General features: G+C 40.4%; 1 pseudogene; it reads right to left on the bottom strand.

Annotated features, from left to right (window-relative positions):
- Window positions 1-311: 311 nt before the first annotated feature.
- LOC132272037 (small nucleolar RNA R71) lies at window positions 312-410 on the bottom strand (annotated as a pseudogene).
- Window positions 411-13,927: the final 13,517 nt, after the last annotated feature.

Genomic DNA, 13,927 nt, shown 5'->3' with positions numbered 1-13,927 from the left:
CAACCAATTGCCTCCATTTAGAGCACATCATTATGAAATTAAGCCACAAACCATTCAAATGCTTCCTAACTATCATGGACTTCCAAGTGAAGAACCTTACAAGCATTTGGATGAGTTTCTTGAAGTATGTTGCACCGTAAAATATATGGACATGCCGGAAGAGGTCTTAAGACTCAAACTTTTTCCATTCACCTTAAAAGACAAGACAAAGTATTGGTTTAACAATCTTAGGCCTTTTTCAATTACTTCTTGGGCAGAAATACAACAAGAGTTCAGAAGTACTATCCGGTTTCTAAGACCAATGCCATGAGAATCTCAATTCGAGAATTTTCACATAGGGATGGAGAAACGTTTCATGAGGCATGGGAACGCTTCAATGAATTGCTTAGGAAGTGTCCACATCATGACATGCCCAAATGGAAATTAGTTCAATATTTCTTTGAGAGCTTATCGGACAATTATAAGGGTATGGTTGATGCTTCCATGGGTGGCTCATACATTGATTGGCTCTGGATAACGTGTGGCGTCTCTATGAGAGCATGAGTGGAAATTCTTTGCATAGAACATTATCATCCAAGAATGGTAGAAATTCACAAGGTAGGAAGAGTGTTAGCTTATATCAAGTTGACCATTCAAATGAAATAGCCGCCGAAATGAAGTCTTTATCTCAAAGGTTCGATTAATTTTTGATTAACCAAAACTCGGCGAACCAAGTATCTTCCTTCCCTAACCATTCTGATCATGCATCAAATAAAACATGTATGACTTGTTCTAATGTTCTTCATTCTACTTCTCATTGTCCTCACGGACAAGTGCAAAATGAACCTAATGAACAAGTCAATGCAGCTTTTGTGAACCAAGGGAACAATCCTTATGGTACTCATTATAATCCAAGTTGGAGGAATCATCCGAATTTCTCTTGGAAAAACCAAGGAGAGGGCTCAAATCCTTCCCAAGGCGGTTTTCAAGGGAAGTACATTCCACATCCACTTCAAAACCAAGGATCCCAAGATTATAGACCGTATCAATCACAAGGAAATCAATTTGCTAATTCTCAACCAATCTTATTCCCAAGGAAATACTAGAAGTCCCGCCTTTGAAGAAAAAGTTTTGAATGCTTTGGGCACTTTAGAGGCTAACACTCAATTGCTTCATTCTCACTCTCAATCTATTGCGAAGCTAGAAACCCAAGTAGGGCAAATAACAAGCACTCTCAATGCAAGAGAGAAGGGAAAAATGTCTATTAATGTCCCACCTAAGCAGCAATGTTTTGTAGAAACCCATTCCTCATCAGAAGGCCACACCATGGAACATGTTAATGCAGTGACTACCTTGCGGAGTGGTAGGATTGTGGACAATCAAGTTGAAATGTCCAATGAAGAGAGTGAACTGGTGCAACCTCAAGTTGTCACTCGTCCCATTTCACATCCCATTCCTCCTTCATTGCATATACATGATCTTGTGAATGAGAAAGTTTTGAAAAATATGTTTGAAAAAGAAGTTTTGAAAAATGATGTTGAAAAAGTTTTGGTAAAAAATGATTTGAAACAAAATGATTTGAAAACTTCTTGTGTTGAAGAGAGTTCAAAAGAAAATTCTGAAAAAGTGTTTGAACCAAAAGTTCCATTTCCGGATGCCTTAAAAGGATCCATTTCAAAGGACAAGTAAAAGGCAAAAACCAATGAAATTATGAAAATGTTTAGGCAAGTAAAAGTTAATCTTCCACTTTTGGATGTAATCAAGCAAATTCTAGCTTATGCCAAATTCTTGAAAGACTTGTGCACCCAAAAGTGGAAGAACAAGAGCCAAACACCAAGAAAAGTGATTTTGACCGAGCAAGTAAGCTCAATTTTGCAACATAACACTTTACCAAAGTTTAAGGACCTCGGTTCACCTACTACTTCATGCATCATTGGTGATCATATCATTAATTGGGCGCTTCTTAACTTAGGAGCAAGTGTTAACCTTCTTCCATACTCGGTTTATGTCAAATTGGGCCTAGGTGAATTAAAACCGACGTCGGCATCCCGGTTGATTTCGTTGTCATAGACACGGAACCGGTCCCCAATCCTAAAAGCCAAATTCCCATTATCCTTGGCCATCATTTCTTGGTAACTGCTAATGCCAATATCAATTGTAGGACGGGGATAACAAAGATCTCATTGGCTATATGAAGGTAAAGTTGAATATCTTCAATCCCACACCCAATTCATTTGACAAATATGAAGGAGAGGTTAATGTTGTAGATAAATGTCATGATCTTCAATGTCAAGGAAGTGAGCTTTTGTGTAAGACCAAAACTTCAAAGGGATCATCTTCAACCTTACATTCTCAAAGTGTTGTTTCAAATTCTTGCTTTGAAAGGACATAGAAGCCCAAAGGTTGTGATTGCATAGACAAAGGATCAAAAGTTTCTTTTGAGTTTAATCCAACAAGTTCTTCAAAGAACCATTTGTTGGGTGGAGTTCAAAGCATCTATCACCCCAACAAGGAGGGGATGCATTACAAGATCTTTGATCCGGGCTAAAAGAGCCCAACATCTTGCTAGAGACGTTAAAGACAAGCAAAAACATTTCGTAGGGTGTCAAAACCCTATTCCTCCCTCATTTCTATCTTAAATTTCATTTCTTGTGAAGTCTAGTGATCGGTTGATCAACTAAAAATCAACCTTCGCAATAGCACGAATCATTGTAAAATAGGGCTATTGGTCGGGTAAGTCGAACCACTGGGACTGCGCTAGTCTATGGCAACCTAAGTGTCTAGAATTGTTCTTAGAATGATAAGGGGTTTATAGAGGGTTTTGTTTGTTTGTCACTTAAACTTAGAACTTAGAATGCATAAAATAGTAATGTGCTAGGAAGTAAAGAGATATAATACAAGTAGAGAAGCCTAAGGAAATGAATCCGCTCCATCCCTAAACACATGCTAGATTAGAGCTAAATTGGGGAAACAACATAAATATGTGACCATGGAATGCTACAACCAAAATTGCTACATTCCTTCAAGAAATTCATGAAATCAATGGCAAGTATAACCTATCAAAGATGCACATGTTTGAACTACCTAAACTAGTGTGTAGCCTTGGACATGCTTACTAAGTTAGAGATTATCAAGCCTTTAATCACATGATAGGAGCACATGAAGTCAAGAGTCAAGAATAGTCCATCAAAGGAGGGTCCTAAGCTATGGAATATCAAGATTCTCATACAACATGCCAAGAAACCCATTTCACAATCTCATTTCCAATGTCACTATAGAAATGCAAGGCATACAATCATGAGAAAATATGATCTAAGACAAGATAATACATTCATCATAATCATTTATAAGAAATTAGGTTCATTACATCAAGTGTAACTCTAGATTGTGAAATAATCACATATATACATCATTTTCCCCAAAATAAACTAAGGCTAGAACATGCTTACTAGAGAGGGCTTCATCACCTCCCTAGAAGAGGGTTTAGTTACCCATGGTGGCCCTAGATTGAAGAAGAAGCTTGATCCTCATCTCCATTTTCGTGCACCCTCCTTGAAGCTTCAAGAACTCCTCCTCTTTGCTCTCTTCTCTCTCCTGTATCTTGTAAAAAATGAAGCTTAATGTATTGTGTGGCTCTTATCCCTCTTATCTACCACCAAAAGGCCACCAACCAACATCTCCAACCACTTCATTAAAGAGGAAAACAAAATGAAGAAACCAAGGTGCAAGTCGGCTGAAATGAGCCATTTCCGAAGGGCATTCTGCCCAAAATTCGAGCACTCTAAGCAAGGCCTCGAGCACTCGAATTTAGTGTAAAAAGCTCCATGCTTCACTTGCTCCGCCCAGACCTACTTTGGTTAAACAGCCATAACTTTGCGCTCCGAACTCCGAATGGTGAACCGTTTGAAGATTTAGAAATCTAATTCAGAGCTCTAAATATTTCATGTTTTGGTGGAGATCCAATTTTCAAGGCTGGTTGGTCGAAAATGAAGATCAAGGCAGAATTTCATTGCTGCCAGGCAGTTCTGTGCACCTCTGGTAACAAGGCCATAACTCTCTGCTCCAAGCTCCGAATGACAAACCGTTTGAAGATTTGGAAAGCTAATTCAGATCTCTAAATCGTTTATGTTATGAGAGAAGTCCAGTTCTCGAGTTTGGAAGGTCAAAATGGTGAGCAAAGTCCAGGTTCTACTGCTGCCAGAATTCAGCATTGGCACCATTTGTTGCTCAAGATTCCACAAGGCCTTATTCTTGTTCCATTTTGGCCAATGAACCTGAAAATGCATAAAAACATAGAAATGAAGATAATCTACATAAATTAACATACAACGGACTTTACTAATGCAATTTAGGGCACTTGAATATACAATATTCGGCGCTTATCACACCCCCAAACTTACATTTTGCTAGTCCCTTAGCAAAACTACAATGAAAAACTTAATGAAAAGACAATCATGGGCTTGCTACTACAAAAATATCATCCATGGTAAAATAAGATATATAAATTGCTCAAAAATAACTTGAAATAGAAAAAGAGCTGGAGATGGGGTCATTGGGAAGACTACCTTGCATATATGAAGCATTGATACAAAAATTGGCTAAATACATTTCCACATACATGCATCAACATCAAAGTCTATATAAATAACTCAATTATCATCTCTTAAATGGAAATCAACTCTAACTTTAGTGAAAGTGGATTGGATTCTCAACATGCGGCTTTTACTTTCTTTTCCAATTCCAAGACACGAGTTTTCAAATCACTAACTTCCCTTTTAAATGAAGTCCCTAAGGCATGAATTTATTTACAAGATAACTTTTGTTGCTTGTTGACAATTTATTGTAACTCATAAGCGAAACATAGAATGGTTGTGCAATGCTGAAGTCCCTTAAGCTTTCTAACCAACCTATGTAGCAAGCGTTAGGCCAACAACTCCCAAACCAGATGGCTTTAGGGTGTTAAGTGTAGAGACACTCCATAGGGCTTAATAGCTCAAGTTGGAAAGGCTACGAACTCCAACGAACCATGTTTGTTACCAGTTTATTTTTTTTTGAATGACCGTGCAATGTTTAAGTCCCTTAAGCTTTCTAACCAACCCCTGTAGCAAGCGTTAGGCCAACAACTCCCAAACCAGACGGTTTTAGGGTGCTAAGTGTAGAGACACTCCTAGGGCTTAATAACTCGAGTTGGAAAGGCTACGAACGTCAACTGATCATTATTTTCTTTCTTTCTCAGTTTTTTTTTTTTTTTTTTTTTTTTTTTTTAGATTCATGCCAAAAGTATTCATCCATTATGTTCATCAAATCAGATTAACTAGGGCAAGGTCAAGGTCAATCAAGTTGCATGCCTCACAGTTAAGTTTCCAATGTGCATCTGTGCATTGTGAAGCTTAAAAGAGTGTCAAATCCAGCGAGAATTTAATTGAGACATTTATACAGACTAATTTGAATCTACATGATCATTTCAACTCAAATTTTCTTTATTTTCAAAAATATCAGCTGCCTCTATGCACAAAGTTTTAAACATATGCTTTCATCTCCAACAGGTTTCAAATTCCATTATCATTGCTTAGCAAAAATGTAAAACCAAAAATACATAAATGCACCCCCAAACTTGAATGTCACATTGTCCTCAATGTGAGAAGACAAGCAAACGAAAATAAGAACAGAGAGGGTTAAAGAACAATAATATCAAGCGGAGTGAGGAAGGCAAAGGTTTCCATCTATGTGAATATGCAAGTGCTTCCCCCAAACTTGGACATGAAGACCTAGCAAAACACAACTAATATATACATGTAAAAGCATAGGCTCTTAAGAAAAAATTAAAACAAAATTAAAAACACTAACCTGAATTGTAGTGCAAGATAAAAATCCAAACAAAATACAAATGCAGACATTAGCCACAAGTGTAAAATGGATAGCAAAAGAATGCCAAAAGTGTGCCAAATTTTTTTTTTTTTGAATGGCATGCATGAGGGTGTTGTGGAGGAATTGAGGATGGGGTTGATTGAGTGTGAAGGGTGGTGGGTGGTTAGGGAGTGAAGGTGCCGAGAGAGAGAAGGCTGGTGTGAGGGTTGGTTGGTGAATGAGAGAAGGGTGAAGGTTGGGGTGGTGGTCGGTTTGGTTGGTGTGTGCATGGTGTTGATGTGAATGGTTGGGATTGTGTTGGGAGGGTGGCCGTGGAAGACATGCATGGGGGTGGTGAGGTGGTTGGGGTTAGAGGAGATAAGGTTGAGTTTGTGAGTTGGTTTAGTTGAATGTGGAGGTGGAGTGTGAGGTTGAGAGAGAGGGTGATGCTGGTCGTGGAGTTGGTGTTGATTGGTGCAAACCGAGAGGAGTGATGGGGTTGGGTTGCGAGGTTGGCATGAGGTGGTTGCCGAGAGAGAGACAGAGAGAAGGTGAGGTTGGTTTGGTGTGGGGGTGGATGCCGAGAATGAAGAGTGGATGAGGAAGAGAGATGCCGAGAGGGGTTGCTTGGGGTGTTGCAGCAGGTTGGAGTTGGCTGCGAGGGCTCGGGATGTTTGGGCTGAAGGTGGAATGTAGTTGCGAGCACTCGAAGCTTGGCTTCGAGTGCTCGAAAAACAAACAGAGAGGTGGGCATGAGTGTGGGATGAGTTAAGAGGGATGGGTTAGTGGAGAGTGCATGGTGGTGAGGTGAGAGAGAGAGAAGGAGCATGGTTTGCCGAGGGGGGTGGTGTAGTATGTTGCCGAGAGAGAGGGAGTTTAGGGGTGAGGTTGAGCAATCTCGAGCACTCCAAATAAGAGCTTGGGGTGCTCGAAATTTTGGCAGAGGGCTCGGCTGTTGAGTGAGAGAGCTTGGGTGAGGTTGAGAGGGGGTTCGAGCACTCGAAGTTAGACTTCGAGTGCTCGAAAAACTTGCAGTGGCTGCGGAAGGAGAGGGAGATGCCGAGAGTTGGGTTGTGGGGATGGTGGCGTGATTGCATGCATGGGGAAAGGTTTGTGGGTTGGAGTTGAGGTGGTTGTGTGGTTTCTGGGTTGATGGTGGTTGGGTTTGCATGGTAGTTGAGTGTTGCAGAGAGATGGTGTTGGATGGTGGGAGATGAGGGAAGATGGAGGTGCATGCATGCATGGGGCTTGCATGCATGCATGCAGGTCGTGGGGATGGGATCATGCAAGGGGAGTAAGGTGGTTGTTGGGATGGTTGGTTAATGCTTGTTTTGTTGCAGGAGGTTGGTTTGGTTAGTCGAGCAGGTTTCGAGCACTCGAAATGCCTGCTTCGAGTGCTCGACATACAGGCAGAGAGGAGAATGGTTGCATGGTTGTGTGGGATTGGCGAGCACTTGAAATGAAAGCTAGAGAGCTCGAAGGGAGGGCAGTGAGCTTGGGATGAGATTGGTTCACATTTCGAGCACTCAAAAATGGACTTAGAGCGCTCGAAATACAAGCAGTAGCCTCGGAATGGTTTTGTGCAAGCTTCATAGAGCTTTCGAGCACTCCAAAGAGGAAATAGAGTGCTCGAAATGAAGGCAGTAGCATTGAGGTTGAGAGATGAATTTGTTTTGCATGCATTGTAACATTATGCAGTGAGGTTGAGAGATGAACTTTGCATGTCATTCCATTAGGTGCCTCATTCTTATGCATTGTGAATGTATACATGATCAACTAAGAGCTGAAGAATTGATAAAACCTTGCAACATGCTTCCAAATCAATGCATGGATGGATTATTTTCACCTTGCATGCATGGAAAATAATGAAACTTTGCATATTAATACAATCCAATGCATGGATGGATAATTGTCAAACTCTACACTTCATTGCAATGCAAGGAAAATTTTGAAAATTTTTCAGATTGTGCAATTTTCATTGGCTACGAACGTCAACTGATCATTATTTTCTTTCTTTCTCAGTTTTTTTTTTTTTTTTTTTTTTTTTTTTTTTTTTTTTTTTAGATTCATGCCAAAAGTATTCATCCATTAGGTTCATCAAATCAGATTAACTAGGGCAAGGTCAAGGTCAATCAAGTTGCATGCCTCACAGTTAAGTTTCCAATGTGCATCTGTGCATTGTGAAGCTTAAAAGAGTGTCAAATCCAGCGAGAATTTAATTGAGACATTTATACAGACTAATTTGAATCTACATGATCATTTCAACTCAAATTTTCTTTATTTTTAAAAATATCAGCTACTTCTATGCACAAAGTTTTAAACATATGCTTTCATCTCCAACAGGTTTTAAATTCCATTATCATTGCTTAGCAAAAATGTAAAACCAAAAACTACTTAAATGCACCCCCAAACTTGAATGTCACATTGTCCTCAATGTGAGAAGACAAGCAAACGAAAATAAGAATAGAGAGGGTTAAAGAACAATAATACCAAGCGGAGTGAGGAAGGCAAAGGTTTCCATCTATGTGAATATGCAAGTGCTTCCCCCAAACTTGGACATGAAGACCTAGCGAAACACAACTAATATATACATGTAAAAGCATAGGCTCTTAAGAAAAAATTAAAACAAAATTAAAAACACTAACCTGAATTGGAATGCAAGATAAAAATTCAAACAAAACACAAATGCAGACATTAGCCACAAGTGTAAAATGGATAGCAAAAGAATGCCAAAAGTGTGCCAAATTTTTTTTTTTTTGAATGGCATGCATGAGGGTGTTGTGGAGGAATTGAGGATGGGGTTGATTGAGTGTGAAGGGTGGTGGGTGGTTAGGGAGTGAAGGTGCCGAGAGAGAGAAGGCTGGTGTGAGGGTTGGTTGGTGAATGAGAGAAGGGTGAAGGTTGGGGTGGTGGTCGGTTTGGTTGGTGTGTGCATGGTGTTGATGTGAATGGTTGGGATTGTGTTGGGGGGGTGTCCGTGGAAGACATGCATGGGGGTGGTGAGGTGGTTGGGGTTAGAGGAGATAAGGTTGAGTTTGTGAGTTGGTTTGGTTGAATGTGGAGGTGGAGTGTGAGGTTGAGAGAGAGGGTGATGCTGGTCGTGGAGTTGGTGTTGATTGGTGCAAACCGAGAGGAGTGATGGGGTTGGGTTGCGAGGTTGGCATTAGGTGGTTGCCGAGAGAGAGACAGAGAGAAGGTGAGGTTGGTTTGGTGTGGGGGTGGATGCCGAGAATGAAGAGTGGATGAGGAAGAGAGATGCCGAGAGGGGTTGCTTGGGGTGTTGCAGTAGGTTGGAGTTGGCTGCGAGGGCTCGGGATGTTTGGGCTGAAGGTGGAATGTAGTTGCGAGCACTCGAAGCTTGGCTTCGAGTGATCGAAAAACAAACAGAGAGGTGGGCATGAGTGTGGGATGAGTTAAGAGGGATTGGTTAGTGGAGAGTGCATGGTGGTGAGGTGAGAGAGAGAGAAGGAGCATGGTTTGCCGAGGGGGGTGGTGTGGTATGTTGCCGAGAGAGAGGGAGTTTAGGGGTGAGGTTAAGCAATCTCGAGCACTCCAAATAAGAGCTTGGGGTGCTCGAAATTTTGGCAGAGGGCTCGGCTGTTGAGTGAGAGAGCTTGGGTGAGGTTGAGAGGGGGTTCGAGCACTCGAAGTTAGACTTCGAGTGCTCGAAAAACTTGCAGTGGCTGCGGAAGGAGAGGGAGATGCCGAGAGTTGGGTTGTGGGGATGGTGGTATGATTGCATGCATGGGGAAAGGTTTGTGGGTTGGAGTTGAGGTGGTTGTGTGGTTTCTGGGTTGATGGTGGTTGGGTTTGCATGGTAGTTGAGTGTTGTAGAGAGATGGTGTTGGATGGTGGGAGATGAGGGAAGATGGAGGTGCATGCATGCATGGGGCTTGCATGCATGCATGCAGGTCGTGGGGATGGGATCATGCAAGGGGAGTAAGGTGGTTGTTGGGATGGTTGGTTAATGCTTGTTTTGTTGCAGGAGGTTGGTTTGGTTAGTCGAGCAGGTTTCGAGCACTCGAAATGCCTGCTTCGAGTGCTCGAAATACAGGCAGAGAGGAGAATGGTTGCATGGTTGTGTGGGATTGGCGAGCACTCGAAATGAAAGCTAGAGAGCTCGAAGGGAGGGCAGTGAGCTTGGGATGAGATTGGTTCACATTTCGAGCACTCGAAAATGGACTTAGAGCGTTCGAAATACAAGCAGTAGCCTCGGAATGGTTTTGTGCAAGCTTCATAGAGCTTTCGAGCACTCTTAAGAGGAAATAGAGTGCTCGAAATGAAGGCAGTAGCATTGAGGTTGAGAGATGAATTTGTTTTGCATGCATTGTAACATTATGCAGTGAGGTTGAGAGATGAACTTTGCATGTCATTCCATTAGGTGCCTCATTCTTATGCATTGTGAATGTATACATGATCAACTAAGAGCTGAAGAATTGATAAAACCTTGCAACATGCTTCCAAATCAATGCATGGATGGATTATTTTCACCTTGCATGCATGGAAAATAATGAAACTTTGCATATTAATACAATCCAATGCATGGATGGATAATTGTCAAACTCTACACTTCATTGCAATGCAAGGAAAATTTTGAAAATTTTTCAGATTGTGCAATTTTCCTCCAATGAACTTCATTCCATTCCATGGAAAATTTTGAAAATTTTGTTTTTAAACTTTGCAATTTTTTTTTCAAACTTTGCAATCATCTCAAATGCATGGAAATATATATATATATATATATTTTTTTAAAAACTTTGCAACTCCATTTTAATTCAATGCATAGAAAAATTTAAACTTTGCACTTTCATTCCAATGTAATGCATGGATGGAAAATTTTGAAAACTTTTCAACTTCTTTCTAATGCATGGACAATTTGGAAATTTTTTCAAAATGTAGCACCTTTCCAACGCATGGATGATTTTGAGAAACCATGATCCAACAATGCATTGAAGATGAGAGGCTATGCATGTGAGTGCCATGTCGAAAGTCCGAGAAAATTGCCTGATAGAGCCAGAAACTTCCGGGAATGAAAACAAGAGTTGAGAAGGTCTAAGAAGTCAGTCTAAAAATGTGGAACACAACTTAAGATAGTTCCAGAGAAAGTTAAATTTTGGCATTTCTTAACCATTTCCCATAAAATTTTATGGCTCAGGCAATTGAACATTAGGGAGGCATTGAAGTCGAAAGAATTGCTCCCCATGGGTGCTAAATTTAACGTCGATAGCTAGACGCACCGAGATCAGGTTAGTCCTCCTTACCCTATACCATGTCTCTCTAGAGAGTCATAGGTCCCCAAATAGGATAATTCTTTTAAAAGTGGAGGAGGAAGACTTTGAAGACAAAAGTGGAAAAGAGGTAACGGAAAGACCTCAACCCACTCTTCTTTCTCAATGAAGAACTTTGGACTATGGGGCTGATTTGGATTATAGGAAGATGGATTAGGTGAGGGTGCACCAAGCAACGACTTATGAAGGGTCATATTGAGCACGGGAATGCTCAACAAGTTATCCTTCAGAATTTCAACATCCTCCCCACACTTATCCGGTGGTTCCGGCTCAACAGTTTGAGATAACTCAAGTGAGGGAATGGGATGACATGCAAGCTCCCAAGAAAGAGATACATTTGATGTTGACAAAGGAAGAGAATGAATAGGAGGAATATCAAGCAAGGAATTGACCTCGCAAACAGAATTGGCAACATCAAAATCCTCATAATTAAAATGAGCTAAGCATGTTTTTAGAGGATCCTCCATTAAAGGAGGTGCATCAAGCAAGGGATTATGTAGGGGCTGTTTTGGAGTAGGGTAGACAATCTCTACATCATTATTTTTCCCATTTTAAGCCACAATTGCTTCATTTTGATGTGGGACAACAATTTGATCTTCAACCACCATTTCATCATTTTCACATGTAATAACCACTTGATCATTCTCATGATGAAAGTTACTAGGAGTAATCTCATCATTCATAGAATTTTCTTTTGGATTGGCCATAAATTCAAATGAAATGTTTCCTCCTCTTCATGATTTTTAGCATTAATCCTTTGTTGAATTTGAGATATTTGGTCATCTATCATTGCACTAACTTGGGACTGGTGATATGGTACCACTTGATTGATAGACTCTACTGTGGATTGCATGCTAGCAAGGGAAGCCAATAGTTGATTGTTGGAGTCCATCATTTGCGTGTGCATAGACTCCATCATTTGTTTGTTAGCAACAATTAGCTCATCCAATGGAGACGGTGGAAAAGGAGAAGAGGGCGGGAAAGAATGATCATTGGGTTGAAAAGGTTGCATATGAGATTGTGGGGTTGAATTTCCTATGTCATGCCACAAGAAGTTTTGTTGGTCTCCCCAACCCGAGTTGTAACCATTGAAGTATGGATTACTACCCGGTTCAAAGAAATTTTCATTTGGTTGCTCCAGATAAAAATCCGAGAATTGTCTCGTTGGAAGACAATCTCTTGTATGATGTGAATTACTAGAGCAAAAAGCACAAAACGCATGTGGTGTGTAGAATTGAGTTGGGAGATAATTATCCTCCATCTAGGAGTAATTCAACAACACACAAAGCAATCAATACAACACTTCATCACCATAACCTCCACATATGATATTCCCTTTCTCCTTAATTATCAAGACAAAAATTAAATTGGCCACGACAAGGACCGATGCTTGAACACGAAATTTAAACAGGATAAGAGCCTCAACAAGGGCTTCACAACTAAACTAAAACTAAATTTAACACATGCACAATATTCACAACTCGAAACTAGAAGTCACGAGACTTACCTGGGGTCCTCTAAACTTACAATTTGCTAGCATTCCCACGGCGAGCTTCGAGTCCCTAGAATCTTACAACACTTAAAACACAAAGATAGTCAAAACATACAAGGAATATTCACAAGACACAATATTCACAATCAAACTAAAATTAACCCTAGAACTTTGGTCGCTAAACCGTTTGCAGTCCCCGGCAACGGCGCCAAAAATTGATCGGTTGATCAACTAAACATCAACCTTCGCAATAGCACGAATCATTGTAAAATAGGGCTATTGGTTGGGTAAGTCGAACCACTGGGACTGCGCTAGTCTATGGCAACCTAAGTGTCTAGAATTGTTCTTAGAATGATAAGGGGTTTATAGAGGGTTTTGTTTGTTTGTCACTTAAACTTAGAACTTAGAATGCATAAAATAGTAATGTGCTAGGAAGTAAAGAGATATAATACAAGTAGAGAAGCCTAAGGAAATGAATCCGCTCCATCCCTAAACACATGCTAGATTAGAGCTAAATTGGGGAAACAACATAAATATGTGACCATGGAATGCTACAACCAAAATTGCTACATTCCTTCAAGAAATTCATGAAATCAATGGCAAGTATAACCTATCAAAGATGCACATGTTTGAACTACCTAAACTAGTGTGTAGCCTTGGACATGCTTACTAAGTTAGAGATTATCAAGCCTTTAATCACATGATAGGAGCACATGAAGTCAAGAGTCAAGAATAGTCCATCAAAGGAGGGTCCTAAGCTATGGAATATCAAGATTCTCATACAACATGCCAAGAAACCCATTTCACAATCTCATTTCCAATGTCACTATAGAAATGCAAGGCATACAATCATGAGAAAATATGATCTAAGACAAGATAATACATTCATCATAATCATTTATAAGAAATTAGGTTCATTACATCAAGTGTAACTCTAGATTGTGAAATAATCACATATATACATCATTTTCCCCAAAATAAACTAAGGCTAGAACATGTTTACTAGAGAGGGCTTCATCACCTCCCTAGAAGAGGGTTTAGTTACCCATGGTGGCCCTAGATTGAAGAAGAAGCTTGATCCTCATCTCCATTTTCGTGCACCCTCCTTGAAGCTTCAAGAACTCCTCCTCTTTGCTCTCTTCTCTCTCCTCTATCTTGTAAAAAATGAAGCTTAATGTATTGTGTGGCTCTTATCCCTCTTATCTACCACCAAAAGGCCACCAACCAACATCTCCAACCACTTCATTAAAGAGGAAAACAAAATGAAGAAACCAAGGTGCAAGTTGGCTGAAATGAGCCATTTCCGAAGGGCATTCTGCCC

The sequence above is a fragment of the Cornus florida genome, unplaced genomic scaffold (assembly GCF_030987335.1).
Source record: "Cornus florida cultivar Cherokee Brave unplaced genomic scaffold, ASM3098733v1 CherokeeBrave_3.0.0_Hap2_Chr08, whole genome shotgun sequence".
In the NCBI taxonomy this organism is placed as follows: domain Eukaryota; kingdom Viridiplantae; phylum Streptophyta; class Magnoliopsida; order Cornales; family Cornaceae; genus Cornus; species Cornus florida.
This window is presented reverse-complemented; position numbering and strand designations above follow the sequence as displayed.